Source organism: Garra rufa, chromosome 1 (assembly GCF_049309525.1).
Source record: "Garra rufa chromosome 1, GarRuf1.0, whole genome shotgun sequence".
Classification (NCBI taxonomy): Eukaryota; Metazoa; Chordata; class Actinopteri; order Cypriniformes; family Cyprinidae; genus Garra; species Garra rufa.
In genome coordinates, this window is record NC_133361.1 from 89,012,405 (window position 1) to 89,031,486 (window position 19,082).

Here is a 19,082-nt window from a genome sequence, read left to right on the forward strand (position 1 = left end):
CAGCCGAGTTACAAGACTAAAATGGGGTCAGATTTAACTGTGAGAGATGACTAGTGGTTAAAAGAATGAGACATAAAAGAAAATTGGTTTAAATAGATTTGGTGTATTTACAAGGTTCACATAAAAGACTTTAAAACAACACGATAAAACTAGGTAAACTCTGTTAAAAGAATACAGTTCATTTGTCCATACCCTAAAAACAGGTAAACTCTGTTAAAAGAATACAGTTCATTTGTCCATACCCTAAAAACAGTCCAAGAACCCCAGTGTGTTGATAAGTCCAATGTGAGTGTCCACCAGTGTATATACAATCCACAGAAAGTGTAATCCAAAGTTTGCAGGTGGTGAATGGAAAGGTGAGCTCTAAAATTAGCAACTCCTCAATCCAACAGTTTGGTGACTGTCCTTTGTTTGTCATGCTGCTCTCTTATGCAGTTGTACTTCCTGCTTCCTGTCATCTGTCTAGTCACATGACAGGCCAACCATCCATTTATTAAAGACACATACACTTAAAATGTTAAGAGTAATAAAATGGCCTAAAAAACATGTAAAACACTTAAAACTCTATAATACATGTAAATGATTGTAATAAATAGAGCGGTAAAACACGTCTTTCTAAAAGCCAGCATATTATATAAATAGTGAAGAAAAGGCAAAAGCTTACAGCACCTGGTATTCCCAGGCGGTCTCCCATCCAAGTACTAACCAGGCCCGACTCTGCTTAGCTTCCGAGATCAGACGAGAACGGGCGCTCTCAGCGCGGTATGGCCATAAGCGAGGGCTGCTCCAAAAAGTGGGCTATTTAAAGATCAGCCTCCGTAAAAGCCAGCATATTATATAAATAGTGAAGAAAAGGCAAAAGCTTACAGCACCTGGTATTCCCAGGCGGTCTCCCATAAAAGTGTAACAATCGGCCTCATCAGCCGAGTTACAAGACTAAAATGGGGTCAGATTTAACTGTGAGAGATGACTAGTGGTTAAAAGAATGAGACATAAAAGAAAATTGGTTTAAATAGATTTGGTGTATTTACAAGGTTCACATAAAAGACTTTAAAACAACACGATAAAACTAGGTAAACTCTGTTAAAAGAATACAGTTCATTTGTCCATACCCTAAAAACAGGTAAACTCTGTTAAAAGAATACAGTTCATTTGTCCATACCCTAAAAACAGTCCAAGAACCCCAGTGTGTTGATAAGTCCAATGTGAGTGTCCACCAGTGTATATACAATCCACAGAAAGTGTAATCCAAAGTTTGCAGGTGGTGAATGGAAAGGTGAGCTCTAAAATTAGCAACTCCTCAATCCAACAGTTTGGTGACTGTCCTTTGTTTGTCATGCTGCTCTCTTATACAGTTGTACTTCCTGCTTCCTGTCATGTGTCTAGTCACATGACAGGCCAACCATCCATTTATTAAAGACACATACACTTAAAATGTTAAGAGTAATAAAATGGCCTAAAAAACATGTAAAACACTTAAAACTCTATAATACATGTAAATGATTGTAATAAATAGAGCGGTAAAACACGTCTTTCTAAAAGCCAGCATATTATATAAATAGTGAAGAAAAGGCAAAAGCTTACAGCAACTGGTATTCCCAGGCGGTCTCCAATCCAAGTATTAACCAGGCCCGACGCTGCTTAGCTTCCGAGATCAGACGAGATCGGGCGCTCTCAGCGCGGTATGGCCATAAGCGAGGGCTGCTCCAAAAAGTGGGCTATTTAAAGATCAGCCTCCGTAAAAGCCAGCATATTATATAAATAGTGAAGAAAAGGCAAAAGCTTACAGCACCTGGTATTCCCAGGCGGTCTCCCATCCAAGTACTAACCAGGCCCGACGCTGCTTAGCTTCCGAGATCAGACGAGATCGGGCGCTCTCAGCGCGGTATGGCCATAAGCGAGGGCTGCTCCAAAAAGTGGGCTATTTAAAGATCAGCCTCCGTAAAAGCCAGCATATTATATAAATAGTGAAGAAAAGGCAAAAGCTTACAGCACCTGGTATTCCCAGGCGGTCTCCCATAAAAGTGTAACAATCGGCCTTATCAGCCGAGTTACAAGACTAAAATGGGGTCAGATTTAACTGTGAGAGATGACTAGTGGTTAAAAGAATGAGACATAAAAGAAAATTGGTTTAAATAGATTTGGTGTATTTACAAGGTTCACATAAAAGACTTTAAAACAACACGATAAAACTAGGTAAACTCTGTTAAAAGAATACAGTTCATTTGTCCATACCCTAAAAACAGGTAAACTCTGTTAAAAGAATACAGTTCATTTTTCCATACCCTAAAAACAGTCCAAGAACCCCAGTGTGTTGATAAGTCCAATGTGAGTGTCCACCAGTGTATATACAATCCACAGAAAGTGTAATCCAAAGTTTGCAGGTGGTGAATGGAAAGGTGAGCTCTAAAATTAGCAACTCCTCAATCCAACAGTTTGGTGACTGTCCTTTGTTTGTCATGCTGCTCTCTTATACAGTTGTACTTCCTGCTTCCTGTCATGTGTCTAGTCACATGACAGGCCAACCATCCATTTATTAAAGACACATACACTTAAAATGTTAAGAGTAATAAAATGGCCTAAAAAACATGTAAAACACTTAAAACTCTATAATACATGTAAATGATTGTAATAAATAGAGCGGTAAAACACGTCTTTCTAAAAGCCAGCATATTATATAAATAGTGAAGAAAAGGCAAAAGCTTACAGCAACTGGTATTCCCAGGCGGTCTCCAATCCAAGTATTAACCAGGCCCGACGCTGCTTAGCTTCCGAGATCAGACGAGATCGGGCGCTCTCAGCGCGGTATGGCCATAAGCGAGGGCTGCTCCAAAAAGTGGGCTATTTAAAGATCAGCCTCCGTAAAAGCCAGCATATTATATAAATAGTGAAGAAAAGGCAAAAGCTTACAGCACCTGGTATTCCCAGGCGGTCTCCCATCCAAGTACTAACCAGGCCCGACGCTGCTTAGCTTCCGAGATCAGACGAGATCGGGCGCTCTTTTTTTTTTTTTTTTTTTTTTCTTTTTTTTTTTTTTTTTTTATTAAAAATATTTCATAATACAAATTTTCCAATGTGTGCTTCACATTAGAAGTCTCACGACATAAAAGAAATAAACATGAAAAAATACATCACATTATCATCAACAAAGCAAAAGGAACACATTAACAATAAGATGAATTTTCAACCAATAGAAACATCAACAATACAATATAGTTGTCCACACAAAGACGAAAGAAAAGAAAAAAAAATTAAAAATAAGATAAAATATAATCTACTCATCTCGTATTTTTTGTTTAAAATCATGCCTTTTATACTTAAGATTTAGAAAGCTCTTTCTCTTCCTGGCAATTTGCACATGAAATTCTCTAAAACATTACAAACTGTTGGTGTAAAAACATCATAAAAAGCTTTCAGCATATTTTCACTTTTAAAATACACATATAATTGTTCTACATATACTTCTATTTTCCTTTTAAAAACAGTCCAAACCTCTAACACCATTTTTTCTTTTTTGGCCACAATTCTTCTTTCCCAAATTGCGCTTTTCATTAACATTATACACAGATTTATAAACTTTTTGTGTTGACCCTTCTTTTCCCAACCAAACATCACTACTCTTTTCCATTCCATTACACTTTCATCCCAACCTTCGCTCACATCTTTAATTAAACATTTACATTTCCTTAGAAAATCCTCCAATTCTTTACAATATAAAAACAAATGTAAAATCCCCTCTTCTTTTTCATGACACACTTTACACATTGGATTTTGTTCCATTCCCACCTTGTTTAAAACAGACTCAGTAAAAACCGCTTTATGCCTTATAAAATATTCCAAACATCCTAACTTTGTTTCAACACACCTCCCCCTCATGTTTCTCCATATACATTCTTCTTTTAGATCCTTGAATTTTTCCACCCAGTACTTATTTACAATCGGCTCTTTAAAAACACCATCTCTAAAAACACAATAAAACATTTTTACAGTACATTCTTTAAAATCATACATTTTTCCCCCCAGTTTCACAAAAATATTTCCCTCTGTTTGCTCTCCTTCCATACTCTCTATTCTTTTAATCCACTCTTTGGGTATTGCATTTTTAATAATTTCATATTTATTTGTTATTTCTTGTTTACTATATTCTTCTTTTGCTTCCTCCATCGCATCCACAATATATTGTATCGGTAAAAAACCCTCTTTAAATTCATACAAAACATCTCTCACTCTTGTTATCCCCACATCCATCCATTTTTTAAAAAATATTGCTTTCTCTTGTTTTAAAATGTTGTTATTTAAGAACAGAGGTTGATTTAAAATGTTTTCTCTTCCATGCGGATTGTACTCGATTTTCGTTAAAAAATTCCCCCAGGCACTAAAAATTTCTCTATAAAATTCGGGTAATCCTTCCGTCATCCAAATTTTTGTTTTCATCCATAATATTCCGTCCCCCATGTTAAAATCCCCACATTTGTTTAAAAAGTATTTCATTGTTTTTTTCCACTCAGTTTTGTTATCTTGTTGCAGGTATTTCTTAACAATTTTTACTCTCAACGCATTTTTTCGCTGTTCCACATCCATTAAACCTAAGCCCCCCTTCTCTATCGCCCCTAAAATCGTATTATGTGCAATCCTTGCTGGTTTCCCCTCCCATAAAAAGTCAAGAAAACATTTCTTCAACCTCCGTTCTGTCCATAAAGGTATTTCAGAAACATATAAAACATACCAAAGTTTAGAAACCATTAAAACATTCAATATTAAAACCTTCCCCTTCAAGTTTAAAGTTCTCAATTTCCAAAAATTTAATCTTCTCTCTATATCTGTTACTAGTTGCTCCCACATTTCATCTCTTACTTTCCTCTCATTCTTTCCCATTACAACTCCTAAAATCCTCATTTCTTCCACTTCCTTAAAATTAAAACAATCCATTAAAACCATAGCTTTACCAAATCTCATATATACCGTTTTCTCCTCATTTACTTTACTTCCAGACCCACTACAATATTCTTTTACCACCTTCATAACTTCTTTAACACTCTCTTTTCCCTTTACAATTATTGTTGTGTCATCAGCATATTGAAAAACTTTCCCCTCAGCCTTATTTCCCTCAATTTCTATCCCTATTATTCTTTCATTCTGTTTTATAGCCAGTCCCAAGGGTTCAGAAACAAGTGAGTACAATAATGCTGAGAGTGGACAACCCTGTCTTATTGACCTTGTTATTTTAAAACACTCTGTTAAAAACCCATTGCATTTTATCTTTGTTAGTGCACCCTTATATAAAATCTCAATCCATTTAATAAAATTTTCCCCGAACCCAAAACTCCTTAAAACCTCAAATAAATACCCGTGCTCAACCCTATCAAAAGCTTTTTCAAAATCCAAACTAATTATATATCCTTCTTCATTTTTTTCTTTCATGTACCATATCGTGTCCCTTATACTCATTGTTATGTCGGCTATATCTCTTCCTTTGACTCCATATGCTTGGTTTGTTTTAATTATACTTGGCATTACTTCCTTTAATCTGTTTGCTAAAACCTTCGCTAAAATCTTAAGATCTGTATTCAACATCGTGATTGGTCTGTAGTTTTTTAGATCTACTTTTTCTCCTTTCCTTTTATATATCAATTTCATTAACCCCATCCTTGTTCTTTCATTAATCTCTTCCTTTTCAAAAATTTCTTTAAAAACCTCATTTAAAATCTTTGTTAAAACTTCTTTAAAACAAACATAAAATTCAGTTCCCAAACCATCTATTCCTGGACTTTTCTTTTTATTCAGTTGATTTATTGCTCTTTCAATCTCGTCTTCCCTGATTTCTTGGTCACATTCTTTTTTATGTTCCTCACTTACTTTTGCTTTTATCTGATTCAACAGTTCCTTTTTTTCCTCCTCTTCCACCCCCCTTGCACTAAACAGATCCTCATAAAAATTCTTTATTTCTTTTAAAATCTTTTCATTCCCTTCTACAATTTCCCCATTCTCCCCTCTTATTTCTTTTATCGTTTCAGCTTTCCCTCTCTTTTTTTCCAGATCAAAAAAGAACTTTGTACATTTTTCTCCCTCCACCACATATTTTGCTTTGCTTCTTAACCTCACCCCCTCATATTCCTTTTCTTCTATTTCTTTCAGTTTCCCCTCCATTTCCTTTATCTTTTGTATGTCTTGAAATTCTTTATTCAGTTCCATTTCCAAACTTTCCTTTATTCCTCTTTCTTTGGATCTTTTGCATTTCTGAATAACACTACAATACCTGATTGAGAATTTTTTGATTAAAAACTTTACACTCTCCCACCATATTCTCTTATCCTCTTCATACATTCCATTTTCCTTTTCTTTTTCTATAATTTCTTTCACTTTTAAAACATAATCTTCATTCTTTAAAATCTGTGTATTTAAAATCCATACTCCCGGACCTCTTTGCATTTGACTCCAGTCCAACTTAAAAGATAAAATCTTATGATCGCTAAAACTTGTTTCTTTGTACTTAATATTTTCTATAAAATTCTCCACATTTCTTGTACATAAAACATAGTCAATTCTAGTTTGGCATACAAACTGCCCTACTATTTGTCTTCTCGAAAATTCTTTTTTCTTTTCATTTCTTTCTCTCCACACATCTATCATATTATTTTCATCCATTAATGCTTTTAATTCTTTTCTTCCTGTATCTGTTTTAAAAACCATTCCTTCAGCCATATCCTGTTTACTAAAAACTGTGTTAAAATCCCCCATCATAATTATTTCTTTATACTTCTTTACAATGTTTCTTAAAACATTAAAAAACTCTTTCTTTTCCTTATCTTCCACTGGTGCATGTACATTTACTAAAATCAAATCTCTTCCTTCATATTTTGTCTCAACTACCAAACATTTCCCCATCTTGTCCTTATACACACTTTTACTCACTTTAAAAACATCGTCCTTCATTAAAAAAGCCACACCTCTCCCAGCCCGCCCATCTCCATTATTATATAAAATACCTCCATCCCATCTCTTTTTATAATCATTCATCACATTTTCTCTCCAGTTTGTTTCTTGTAATGCAACAATGTCTTCCCTTTTACATTTTTCTTTTACTTTTTCAAACTTCCTCATGTCCATCAGACCCCTTGCATTAAAAGCAACACAACTTAAAACCATTAAAAGTAAATAAAAAAAATACATAAAAATCATTATTCATCATTTTCTCCCTCCAGGACCCTTAGCACATCAAATCTGTTAGTCTCTGTCATAATCTTTTTTCTTGCACTTTCCAAATTTGGTTTTACCTTCAGTGCTCTCCTTCTTATTTGTCCTTTCCCTCCTCTGTCTTTGTCCATTTGGTCCATCTTTATTCCCTCTTCATTGTCCGTTTCTTTAACTTGATCCAACCTTCCTTGCCCATCTCTCTCCACATCACCCAGAAAAGTATTAAAACTGTCCGACATCTCCATCTCTGTCCACTGAGTGTCCTGCTCCACTGTTTGTTCGTTATTATTAATGTTGTCTTCTCTTCTTTCTCCTTCCTCTCTGCAGCTCGGTCCTCCTTCCGTTTCTTTTTGTTGTAGTCCTTCCTCCTCGTTGTTTCCTTCATGCACCTGTCTGCCCACCTGTTCTTCCCTTCCTCCTTCCTCTCCCTCCATCCAACATTCACATTTATTTAAAACTTCCTGACACCCCGGGCACCTGACAGCATTGCAATCTCGTGCAAAATGTCCCCTCTCCTCACATTTGTAGCACACAAAATTTGGGCATTCTATTAGCAGGTGATCCGGGCTCATGCACAGCCTACAGGTCTTCACCTGATGGCTGTGCATCACCCGGAAGTACTGCGGCCCTTCGGCTGTTTCTAGCCGTGTGCTATATGGCAACGATGCCACTTGCTTGGGGAACCTCACCTTAAGGAACCTTGTTCCATCTTCAATGTCGGTGCCCGGGTAGCGTCTTCTTTTAATTTTGGTAATGGGATCAACTCCCCATCCCTCCAATTTTCCTAAAATTTCTTTGTCATCCAGGTAGACAGGCAGGTGCATGAAGGAAACAACATAATCCCTGTTTTGTAGATTTTTTACTTCACAGTCCACTCCTTTTATTCTTAGTCCATCAATTAGTTTTTCACACGTTTCTTCTTTTTCCATTGTCAGTTCGTATTCTTTCCCTTGTCTTGGTCTTAGTGCTAAAATTTTGCCATGTCCACATTGTTCCGTTACAGCTTTAATAATGTCCTCCGCTCTCACCCCAATCACATTCTCCACATTCACAATCACTGTAGCTTCCTTTAAATATTGTCGCTCAACAAACTTTTCTCTTACTTCCTGTTTTTTTCCATTTGTAGCTCGTGGTCGTTTATCCAGTCCAATGTCGTTTGCCGTGCGTGTTCCTCCTGCCAGTCCAGTCTCGTTTGCCGTGCATGTTCCTCCAGCCAGTCCAGTGTCCATTGCCGTGCGTGTTCCTCCTGCCAGTCCAGTGTCGTTTGCCATCCGTCTCTCTCCAGCCAGTTCTGTTTCGTAATCCATTAATCCGTCCGTTTTTTTTAAAGAAAAATAAGTTAAGAAAAAAAAGGTTTAACCACCCTCCAGCCAGCAAAAATGCTGCTGTTAGGTGGTTTTATAACTGAAAAAAACACAAAAAAACTAACTTAAAGTAAAACCACTCACAAAACAAACAAAAAAAAATCAAACACAAAATGGAGGAGAGCCTTCCTCTCCCAACTGCTGCCAACCACTTCCTGTTGCTCTCTAGCGCTCTCAGGTGGCGGTATGGCCATAAGCGAGGGCAGCTCCAAAAAGTGGGCTATTTAAAGATCAGCCTCCGTAAAAGCCAGCATATTATATAAATAGTGAAGAAAAGGCAAAAGCTTACAGCACCTGGTATTCCCAGGCGGTCTCCCATCCAAGTACTAACCAGGCCCGACGCTGTTTAGCTTCCGAGATCAGACGAGATCGGGCGCTCTCAGCGCGGTATGGCCATAAGCGAGGGCTGCTCCAAAAAGTGGGCTATTTAAAGATCAGCCTCCGTAAAAGCCAGCATATTATATAAATAGTGAAGAAAAGGCAAAAGCTTACAGCACCTGGTATTCCCAGGCGGTCTCCCATAAAAGTGTAACAATCGGCCTTATCAGCCGAGTTACAAGACTAAAATGGGGTCAGATTTAACTGTGAGAGATGACTAGTGGTTAAAAAAATGAGACATAAAAGAAAATTGGTTTAAATAGATTTGGTGTATTTACAAGGTTCACATAAAAGACTTTAAAACAACACGATAAAACTAGGTAAACTCTGTTAAAAGAATACAGTTCATTTGTCCATACCCTAAAAACAGGTAAACTCTGTTAAAAGAATACAGTTCATTTGTCCATACCCTAAAAACAGTCCAAGAACCCCAGTGTGTTGATAAGTCCAATGTGAGTGTCCACCAGTGTATATACAATCCACAGAAAGTGTAATCCAAAGTTTGCAGGTGGTGAATGGAAAGGTGAGCTCTAAAATTAGCAACTCCTCAATCCAACAGTTTGGTGACTGTCCTTTGTTTGTCATGCTGCTCTCTTATACAGTTGTACTTCCTGCTTCCTGTCATGTGTCTAGTCACATGACAGGTCAACCATCCATTTATTAAAGACACATACACTTAAAATGTTAAGAGTAATAAAATGGCCTAAAAAACATGTAAAACACTTAAAACTCTATAATACATGTAAAAGATTGTAATAAATAGAGCGGTAAAACACGTCTTTCTAAAAGCCAGCATATTATATAAATAGTGAAGAAAAGGCAAAAGCTTACAGCACCTGGTATTCCCAGGCGGTCTCCCATCCAAGTACTAACCAGGCCCGACGCTGCTTAGCTTCCGAGATCAGACGAGATCGGGCGCTCTCAGCGTGGTATGGCCATAAGCGAGGGCTGCTCCAAAAAGTGGGCTATTTAAAGATCAGCCTCCGTAAAAGCCAGCATATTATATAAATAGTGAAGAAAAGGCAAAAGCTTCCAGCACGTGGTATTCCCAGGCGGTCTCCCATCCAAGTACTAACCAGGACCTACGCTGCTTAGCTTCCGAGAGCAGACGAGATCGGGCGCTCTCAGCGCGGTATGGCCATAAGCGAGGGCTGCTCCAAAAAGTGGGCTATTTAAAGATCAGCCTCCGTAAAAGCCAGCATATTATATAAATAGTGAAGAAAAGGCAAAAGCTTACAGCACCTGGTATTCCCAGGCGGTCTCCCATAAAAGTGTAACAATCGGCCTTATCAGCCGAGTTACAAGACTAAAATGGGGTCAGATTTAACTGTGAGAGATGACTAGTGGTTAAAAGTATGAGACATAAAAGAAAATTGGTTTAAATAGATTTGGTGTATTTACAAGGTTCACATAAAAGACTTTAAAACAACACGATAAAACTAGGTAAACTCTGTTAAAAGAATACAGTTCATTTGTCCATACCCTAAAAACAGGTAAACTCTGTTAAAAGAATACAGTTCATTTGTCCATACCCTAAAAACAGTCCAAGAACCCCAGTGTGTTGATAAGTCCAATGTGAGTGTCCACCAGTGTAGATACAATCCACAGAAAGTGTAATCCAAAGTTTGCAGGTGGTGAATGGAAAGGTGAGCTCTAAAATTAGCAACTCCTCAATCCAACAGTTTGGTGACTGTACTTTGTTTGTCATGCTGCTCTCTTATACAGTTGTACTTCCTGCTTCCTGTCATGTGTCTAGTCACATGACAGGCCAACCATCCATTTATTAAAGACACATACACTTAAAATGTTAAGAGTAATAAAATGGCCTAAAAAACATGTAAAACACTTAAAACTCTATAATACATGTAAATGATTGTAATAAATAGAGCGGTAAAACACGTCTTTCTAAAAGCCAGCATATTATATAAATAGTGAAGAAAAGGCAAAAGCTTGCAGCACCTGGTATTCCCAGGCGGTCTCCCATCCAAGTACTAACCAGGCCCGACGCTGCTTAGCTTCCGAGATCAGACTAGATCGGGCGCTCTCAGCGCGGTATGGCCATAAGCGAGGGCTGCTCCAAAAAGTGGGCTATTTAAAGATCAGCCTCCGTAAAAGCCAGCATATTATATAAATAGTGAAGAAAAGGCAAAAGCTTACAGCACCTGGTATTCCCAGGCGGTCTCCCATCCAAGTACTAACCAGGCCCGACGCTGCTTAGCTTCCGAGATCAGACGAGATCGGTCGCTCTCAGCGCGGTATGGCCATAAGCGAGGGCTGCTCCAAAAAGTGGGCTATTTAAAGATCAGCCTCCGTAAAAGCCAGCATATTATATAAATAGTGAAGAAAAGGCAAAAGCTTACAGCACCTGGTATTCCCAGGCGGTCTCCCATCCAAGTACTAACCAGGCCCGACGCTGCTTAGCTTCCGAGATCAGACGAGATCGGGCGCTCTCAGCGCGGTATGGCCATAAGCGAGGGCTGCTCCAAAAAGTGGGCTATTTAAAGATCAGCCTCCGTAAAAGCCAGCATATTATATAAATAGTGAAGAAAAGGCAAAAGCTTACAGCACCTGGTATTCCCAGGCGGTCTCCCATAAAAGTGTAACAATCGGCCTTATCAGCCGAGTTACAAGACTAAAATGGGGTCAGATTTAACTGTGAGAGATGACTAGTGGTTAAAAGAATGAGACATAAAAGAAAATTGGTTTAAATAGATTTGGTGTATTTACAAGGTTCACATAAAAGACTTTAAAACAACACGATAAAACTAGGTAAACTCTGTTAAAAGAATACAGTTCTTTTGTCCATACCCTAAAAACAGGTAAACTCTGTTAAAAGAATACACATCAGTTACACAAACTAAGAGAAGGTAAAGCAGGTGCTTACTCAGCAAAATATGTCTGAACAGCCGCACTGCACGTGTCGACGCCCCCGTGAGTAAACATTATTTTTTTCTTTCAACATGCAGAAAAAATTAAACAGTTTAACTAAATAATCGGTTAAAATTCGTCTTGTCGGTTAACGGTTAAACGGTCAATATGAGCATCCCTATTTCAGTGCTAAATTCTTTGCAGCATCCATTTTCACTTCCTGTTTTGCATCATTTCAGTTTCACTTCTCGTGACAAAACGTGGTTTGGGGACGGTATAGAGTCGCTGGGCGATAGAGTTGTTGTCAGGTCGTGTAGTGTGAACATCACAACGGCTTAAAGACAGACAATTAAGTCATGTAGTCTGAACAGCACAGCGATCTGCTGATGTTTTGAGTCGTGTAGTGTGAACAAGCCTTTACACACCCAAAGTGCGCACAAGCTTAGAGACATGTTTCAGACAGTGCAGCATACTAAATTGATTCCTCTTTCACGTCTTCATGCATTTAGAATACATACGCATGGGGGTTTGAGCCTGCGTCACAATATTGGAAGTATTTCTGTTTTAAACTATATAGCCAATAGATATCAAACTTTGCGCAATAGTTAGTAGTTACGCAAATGTCTTAACTTCAATTAATTCACTTACAGAAAGTAAAAGTAAAAAAAAAAACTGAAAGAATTTTCTAACGCTGCATTTACTAAACTACAGTAGCAGCAGAAGCAGAAATAATACCTTTCATCTACATATTTGTCCTGTTTTCATTCGTTTCTTAGCAAAATGAACTAACATCATACATTTTGTTTATTCTTTATGTCACGTAAGACAATTGTGGATCTAACATTATGCATTCATGTTTATGAAAAAAAGTTTGTACACATTTTTGGAAATTACCACCACAAAATTAGAAATTTGGATAGCAAAATTCATGAATTTTTTTTTTTAAATGTGTGAGAAATTATAAAAAATCTAAATCTGTTACTAACACGTACAAATCTGTTATTTTATTATTTTATTACTATATTTCATTTATTAAAAAAAATTCTTACACACTACTTTATCTCTGGGTCTGATTTAAAGTTGCAAAATGACATATTGCACTCAAAACATAATTAACAGCTTTAGTTGTCAATGCTAGCAAATGACCATGAAATAAGCAGCATAATGCTGGGCAAACTGTGCATTAAATAATTTTAATACAAAACACTGAGGTATTTAGCAGTAGCAGTATTCAAATCACCAAGGATTATGTGACGATACGTGTTGATATTTTGCAAACAGCCCTACAGTGCAATGTAGTCAGTGACATCATGCACTTGTGGCTGATTTTAAGTGGTCTGATCATAATTTGAGACATTTTTTACACCTGTATTTAGCAAATGTTAAAGTAAGAAATAGGGACTAAGGTTCTTTAAAAATGTCATGACATAAATATTTTTTTTTTCTTTGAGGACCACATACTGGTTTTCCAAACATTTTTTCCTGAAGTACTTTACTAAGATGTTGTTAACTTCTGTTTAGAGGCTTGTCAAAGGATTCACCCGAAGGTGCAAGTCAAGGTGTTGGAAGACTGCATTTCCGAAACACTGAAGTATGCTCCTCACCGTGATTCAAGGGTGAGTAACATTCAAGAATTATAGCTTGTTTTCTTAACCTCAAAAATTTTGTTTTGGTTTTTTTGTATACTGTGGGATAAAAACATTTTGGGATGGGAGTACTAAATGTGTTTTTGTATTGTTACCTAAATATATACATTTTGTACATTATAATTAAAAGTACTTGGTGTACTAGAAGTACTTTCTGCTTACACACAAATTAATGCATAAGAAAAATAATGGAAAACATGCCATAAACAGCTGTATTATCCTTTTCACCAGTGAGTTTAAAATATTCTAGCCTCGAGTCCCCAGGGTGAGTTTTTTTTAAAGTCATCATTATTTTGGAATGTATCGCTTTACTGTTTCCATGGTGATGCGGCACGTTTCACACATACTCCGTATGCAGTGCTTTATTAGGCCCCGATCACACCGAACCCGTTTTTGCAGTGAGAGGTGCCTCTTTTGAATGGTTTTCTGTTGGCAGTGAGCATTCTGCGCGCTGCTTATGCGCACTAGGCGCCTTGCGTTTTCGCCGCCTGCTGTACCTCGCGTTTTTGCAGGAGCGCTCTGAGTGCCTGAAGTTGAAAAAAAATCAACTCTGAGCAGAAAAACGCCTGACGTCATTCGCGTTCTTTTCCATTGTCCAATCAAATGAATGGAGAGGCGGGCCTTCTGTTGTAGTGATGAAAGTTTACCGTTCTTAAAAAGTCCGGAGACTGCAAGAAATGGAGGAGAAACATTTGGTGTCTGTCATGGGTAACTCAGAGCTGTATTTTTAGGGTTTCTGCTAATATGACAGTTTACTTAACAGCACAAGCCAAAGATTTTAGAGCGCTCGCGCTATAATCCTTTGATTTGACTGACAGGACAGCTGTTTGGGTCATTGCCTAGCAACATAAAAAAAAAACAGCAACACACTTCTCTTTTTTAAAAGTCACAAAAAAAAGCAGTACTGTGCGCCTCGTGTTTTTAGAACTAAAAGACGCGTTCGGTGTGATCGAGGCCTTAGAGCGTTCACGCTGCACGCGGTTGCGGTCCAGCAGTGTGTTCCAATTGCTGTGCGTCTGCAGCAGTGCACCAATTTTTTAACACAGTCTATATACATGTTGTGCTCCATACGCCGAATTAAAGTGACAATGCTTTGTTCGCAGGAAACATGAACATGGATTGACACAGAGAATTGTATAAATACAAAGTCTACTGTGTTTAACAGTCAGCACGTAGCTTTTGTGCTTAAAACAATGAAAAGTGTACTTTTAGATTAACAAGGCAATATAATAAATTCACTTGTGGAGGTAGAAAAGAAGATTTATTTTAATAAAGATTTAATGCAAAATAAAGGCAAAAGAAAGGATAGTTTTTATAAATATAGTTAAGGGCTATCTTTTAGAGAGTGGCTGCACTATTATTATTGAATGCTTATGAAATAATATATCACCATTAGTAACATAAGTCAATCTGTTTATTTTACAGGCTGAGCATGAAGAGACTGGACCTGGAGTTAGTGTGGCAGCACCACCACAACCATAAGTGATACACCACCTAAAGCTTAAATGAGACCAGTACAAGCTTCAGTGTTGAATATTTGTTGTCGTTGTTTTCGTTTCAAGTTTTTATAATATCATTTTTCTTTTAAGTGTGCTGTTTATACTGTTGATTTTTGTTGTTCACACTGTTAAGTTATTGGAATGGTTGTAGTGTTAATAAAAAAGTTAAAAGAATGGTTCAGGGACATTATTCTATTCATAAATTAATATTAAACAATGTGGGCATTTTAATGTTTTTGGAATATTCTAGATAAACATATTAATAGTGAAATTGTGGTGGAAAGAACGTTGTAGGAATACTCTGCTAACCTTAAGATAACGTTGTCCTAACATTAAAAGAACTGTACAACTAAAGTTTTTAGAACGTTACAAATAAACGTTCTTTGAACGTTGTATTAATAGTGAAATTGAGGTGGAAAGAACGTTGCAGGAACGTTATGCTAACCTTAAGATAACGTTGTGCTAACATTAAAAAAACTTGACAATTCAACATTTTTATAACGTTACAAATAAACGTTCTTTGAACATTGTATTAACAGTGAAATTGAGGTGGAAAGAACGTTGCAGGAACGTTATGCTACCCTTAAGATAACGTTGTGGTAACATTAAAAAAACTGGACAATTCAACATATTTATAACGTTACAAAATAAACGTTCTTTGAACGTTGTATTAATAGTGACATTGAGGTGGAAAGAACGTTGCAGGAACGTTACGCTAACCTTAAGTTAACGTTCCAGCAACGTTAAACAAACTGGACATTTTAACATTTTTAGAACGTTACAAATAAACGTTCTTTGAACGTTGTATTAATAGTGAAATTGAGGTGGAAAGAACGTTGCAGTAACGTTATGCTAACCTTAAGGTAACGTTCCAGCAACGTTAAACAAACTGGACGTTTCCACGTTTCTAGAACATTTTTAAATCACGTTCCCACTTTGTTCTCAGAACATAACTTTGTTAGCTGGGTACTAACAGACAGATGTATGCATTTGAGTCTGTGTATCATAAAGTAACATATGCTAATTCACACATTTTTATTTTTAATTTTAACATTGTGTTTCTAAATTAATGGCTATAAAAGTAGTGAAGAACTGCATGAAAAGCATTTGGAAGGCATAGACACAAATAAATGTACATATTTGCCAATCAATAGCCTACCTTCTGTTGACACCAATGAAATGAGCATTAAGTGGCAATTCACAGACGATCTGAAGACATCAGCATAAGAAATGAGGTGAGAACAGGAGATATTGACATGAAATAAAAAGTATTTCTTTACAGTAGCTGTTAATCCTGATGAGCCTCATTCAACAACATTTAGAGTCAAAGGATCATCTCAATTTATTCTAAGTGTTTGCTGTAAGAAAGAGACTATTTGACCTGGATATATGCTAAAAGTGTTCTACTTAAAGATAAAACAATTATTAATCTCAATATGACAAATAAAACGAAAACAAACATTATTCTTATTTATTAACTACCACAGCTAAATAACTACAGCATGATGTTCATATTGATCTAAATATAGCTTTATTTTCTAATAATTGTATTTATTGCAATAAGTTTTGTGTGCAGAAACCAACAATACATCAAACTATTCATATATATATATCCTTCATTTACATACACGTATATATAATAATGTTTCACGTGACTCATTATAAGCTCAGTTTGACCTGTTTTACCATATAATATAACTAACAAAATCGGCCCTCGATTCTTATTTTTATGGTTTCGATTCGATTCGATTCAATTCGATATTGATTAGCTATCAATATTTCATTTAAAGTGTTAGTTTTGCAGACATGGGATCCATATTTTGATATAAATGCTGGTAACTGAAACTCTCCTACTTTAGTTTATTACTGAAATACACATCTACATTAATAATAGGGTGCATACAGTTGTTTATTTTAAACAACTTTTATTTTAAATGAAAACTGTAATATATTATGTGGTGCGACTGTCTAACCATAGCCATAATTGCCTTTTCTGGAAATTTCCTTTTATTAACTACATTTTCTATAAAAAAAAGATTGCATACCCTATTACATCACATTCTTATTGTTTGAAAAATTCCAATTCCATAAGTTTCTTTGTATTTCTGGATTGATCAAAATCCTTTTACATCACTGACCATATAAGTGTAAATGCATACTTTTGAAGATAAAACATACTTTTTTATTATTCATTTTTTAGATTACGAATAACACTAGAAAACTATTATAAAGTTTAAATGTTTTATTTAGCAATATAAATTAAATATACACAAACTAGATTTTGTTGCATTGAAAAGGCACTGCACCAATTTCAGTGTTAAAATACTGGCACAATTTTTCTCTGCACTGCCATCTGCAGGTACGCAACGGTGTATCTCCTCATGCATGTGCAGAAAGCACCTTCTAGTTTGTAGTCGGCTTTCATCAGTTCGGTGTGTTCGAGCTCAGTTTAATCGCCCAGACGCTCGCAGACGCAGCCGACTAGAGACGGTCGGCTTTCATCGCCGCTAGTTGGTTGGTGTAGGGTTGTTGTGTCCCAGCCTTTAAGTTTCAACTTTGCAAACCACATCTTGTCCATCTTTCACAGGTCCCAAAATTTCACATCTAGCGGTACAATACAAATGCCATTCAGATGTCTATCTCAGGCATTAAATAAAATAAAAACAGGCTGTCAATCAACTCTGATTATCCTATGAAAACGCAAATTTACCTTGCCTGAAATTAAATCATTAACCACACATTCCAAAGAAATAGTTTTAAGCATTATGACAACAACAAATTAATACAATCTAGTGTCTAAATATACATAACAATTAGAATATCATGGTTCTAGAACTTTAGTTCTGTCTCTGGGATGTTTTCCACTACATATGAACCATTGCCTTTGCTAAAATATCTGCCTGCTATTTTAAACAAAAACATTGATGTCATTTTATATCACACGAACATTTCTTTTTTTAACAATAACCATGATTTCACAATTATTGCAACTAAGTAAAATCACAAGAGCTTTAAATAGTTACATATTATGTCCATTAAAGTTTTGGTGCTGAAGAAACAATGCTTGTAAAAGAAATAAAATAAAATGTGACCTAGGGGAATTAGCAACACTAAAATGCCAGATTAGGAGAAATGGCTAAATCAAACAAAGGAATGATAACAAAAGAATCATGAGGATTACGTCTCACACTCCTTGGATGTGTGAAAGGTTTGCTTAGGGACCTTGTAAGAAATGCAAACGGCCCGTTTTCACATTTACAGCTGAAACTCAACATTAGTCCCACCCATTAGTCTTATTTCAATGCCTGTTTCATTTCAGTTACAGAAAAATTTGCATTACTATACCAAAAAATGAGGCCAATTCTGGCCTTTCCAAAGGACCAATCATTGCCCAGATACAGTGTATATATATCTGTGGTCCTCACAGACTCTTCTCATTTCCTATTTGGAAGACCACAACTTTGGAAGACTATAAGCTTCAGCTTTATTGTTTCCTACATTGCCTACATTCAGAATTTAAAAAAATTGTTTTGTTAATCTAGTTCATTTGTTAATCTACACTGTGTTCACCTACAAGGGACTACATAGGAAAAACTGTGCTTTCTAAGCCATTTCTTATCTCATCTTTTTCTCTGCAAAGTAAAAGGTAAGTTGCACATTCTTTATATTATGATATTTAATCCTTGCCATATGCAGATCTTTTATAAAACATTCTTCCATTTTTTAGAAAATGAGACCCGGAAGCGTTTGTCCTGAAAAGGAAGCTTTGCACTTCATTGCTTCTGGGAAGGATAAAGACTTGTTTGAAAAAAGATTCATCAGTCAAGAAAAAGGTAAGTTGCGATTCTACCCTCAATACTATGTGGCTTTGCAAAACTAAATTAAAAACTCAGTTTAGTAGTTAATGAATGTTGGATGGTGAAGAGGTTTTAGCTATCTGTTAACCCCCTGCCAGTGTTAAATGTTAAGATAAGACGCTGATGTTTCTACTTAATATCTGTTGTGTAGGTGTGTTGTATGCTCTTTATGTATTGTAGTAGTTTTCAGTTGGAAAAAAGTGGACTGTATATGCAGATATTTTGAAATAGTGATTTTAATGAACAAGTTGACTTTGGTCCCCTGTTGGATGGTGA

General features: G+C 36.4%; 9 non-coding genes and 1 pseudogene across 9 annotated transcripts; all 10 read right to left on the bottom strand.

The window, feature by feature from the left end:
• Positions 1–657: 657 nt before the first annotated feature.
• LOC141318853 (5S ribosomal RNA) lies at positions 658–776 on the bottom strand. The gene has a single exon (XR_012353145.1). It is a non-coding gene; the product is annotated as a 5S ribosomal RNA (ribosomal RNA).
• An 801-nt stretch (positions 777–1,577) lies between these two features.
• On the bottom strand, positions 1,578–1,696 carry LOC141345960 (5S ribosomal RNA). Its single transcript, XR_012357116.1, has one exon. It is a non-coding gene; the product is annotated as a 5S ribosomal RNA (ribosomal RNA).
• An 84-nt stretch (positions 1,697–1,780) lies between these two features.
• LOC141345125 (5S ribosomal RNA) lies at positions 1,781–1,899 on the bottom strand. Its single transcript, XR_012356944.1, has one exon. It is a non-coding gene; the product is annotated as a 5S ribosomal RNA (ribosomal RNA).
• Positions 1,900–2,700: 801 nt separating this feature from the next.
• On the bottom strand, positions 2,701–2,819 carry LOC141345967 (5S ribosomal RNA). Its single transcript, XR_012357117.1, has one exon. It is a non-coding gene; the product is annotated as a 5S ribosomal RNA (ribosomal RNA).
• A 6,021-nt stretch (positions 2,820–8,840) lies between these two features.
• Positions 8,841–8,959, bottom strand: LOC141296550 (5S ribosomal RNA). The gene has a single exon (XR_012341280.1). It is a non-coding gene; the product is annotated as a 5S ribosomal RNA (ribosomal RNA).
• An 801-nt stretch (positions 8,960–9,760) lies between these two features.
• Positions 9,761–9,879, bottom strand: LOC141298140 (5S ribosomal RNA). The gene has a single exon (XR_012341530.1). It is a non-coding gene; the product is annotated as a 5S ribosomal RNA (ribosomal RNA).
• Positions 9,880–9,963: 84 nt separating this feature from the next.
• LOC141346250 (5S ribosomal RNA) lies at positions 9,964–10,082 on the bottom strand (annotated as a pseudogene).
• Positions 10,083–10,883: 801 nt separating this feature from the next.
• LOC141318915 (5S ribosomal RNA) lies at positions 10,884–11,002 on the bottom strand. Its single transcript, XR_012353201.1, has one exon. It is a non-coding gene; the product is annotated as a 5S ribosomal RNA (ribosomal RNA).
• An 84-nt stretch (positions 11,003–11,086) lies between these two features.
• Positions 11,087–11,205, bottom strand: LOC141316688 (5S ribosomal RNA). The gene has a single exon (XR_012351533.1). It is a non-coding gene; the product is annotated as a 5S ribosomal RNA (ribosomal RNA).
• An 84-nt stretch (positions 11,206–11,289) lies between these two features.
• LOC141345188 (5S ribosomal RNA) lies at positions 11,290–11,408 on the bottom strand. Its single transcript, XR_012356971.1, has one exon. It is a non-coding gene; the product is annotated as a 5S ribosomal RNA (ribosomal RNA).
• Positions 11,409–19,082: the final 7,674 nt, after the last annotated feature.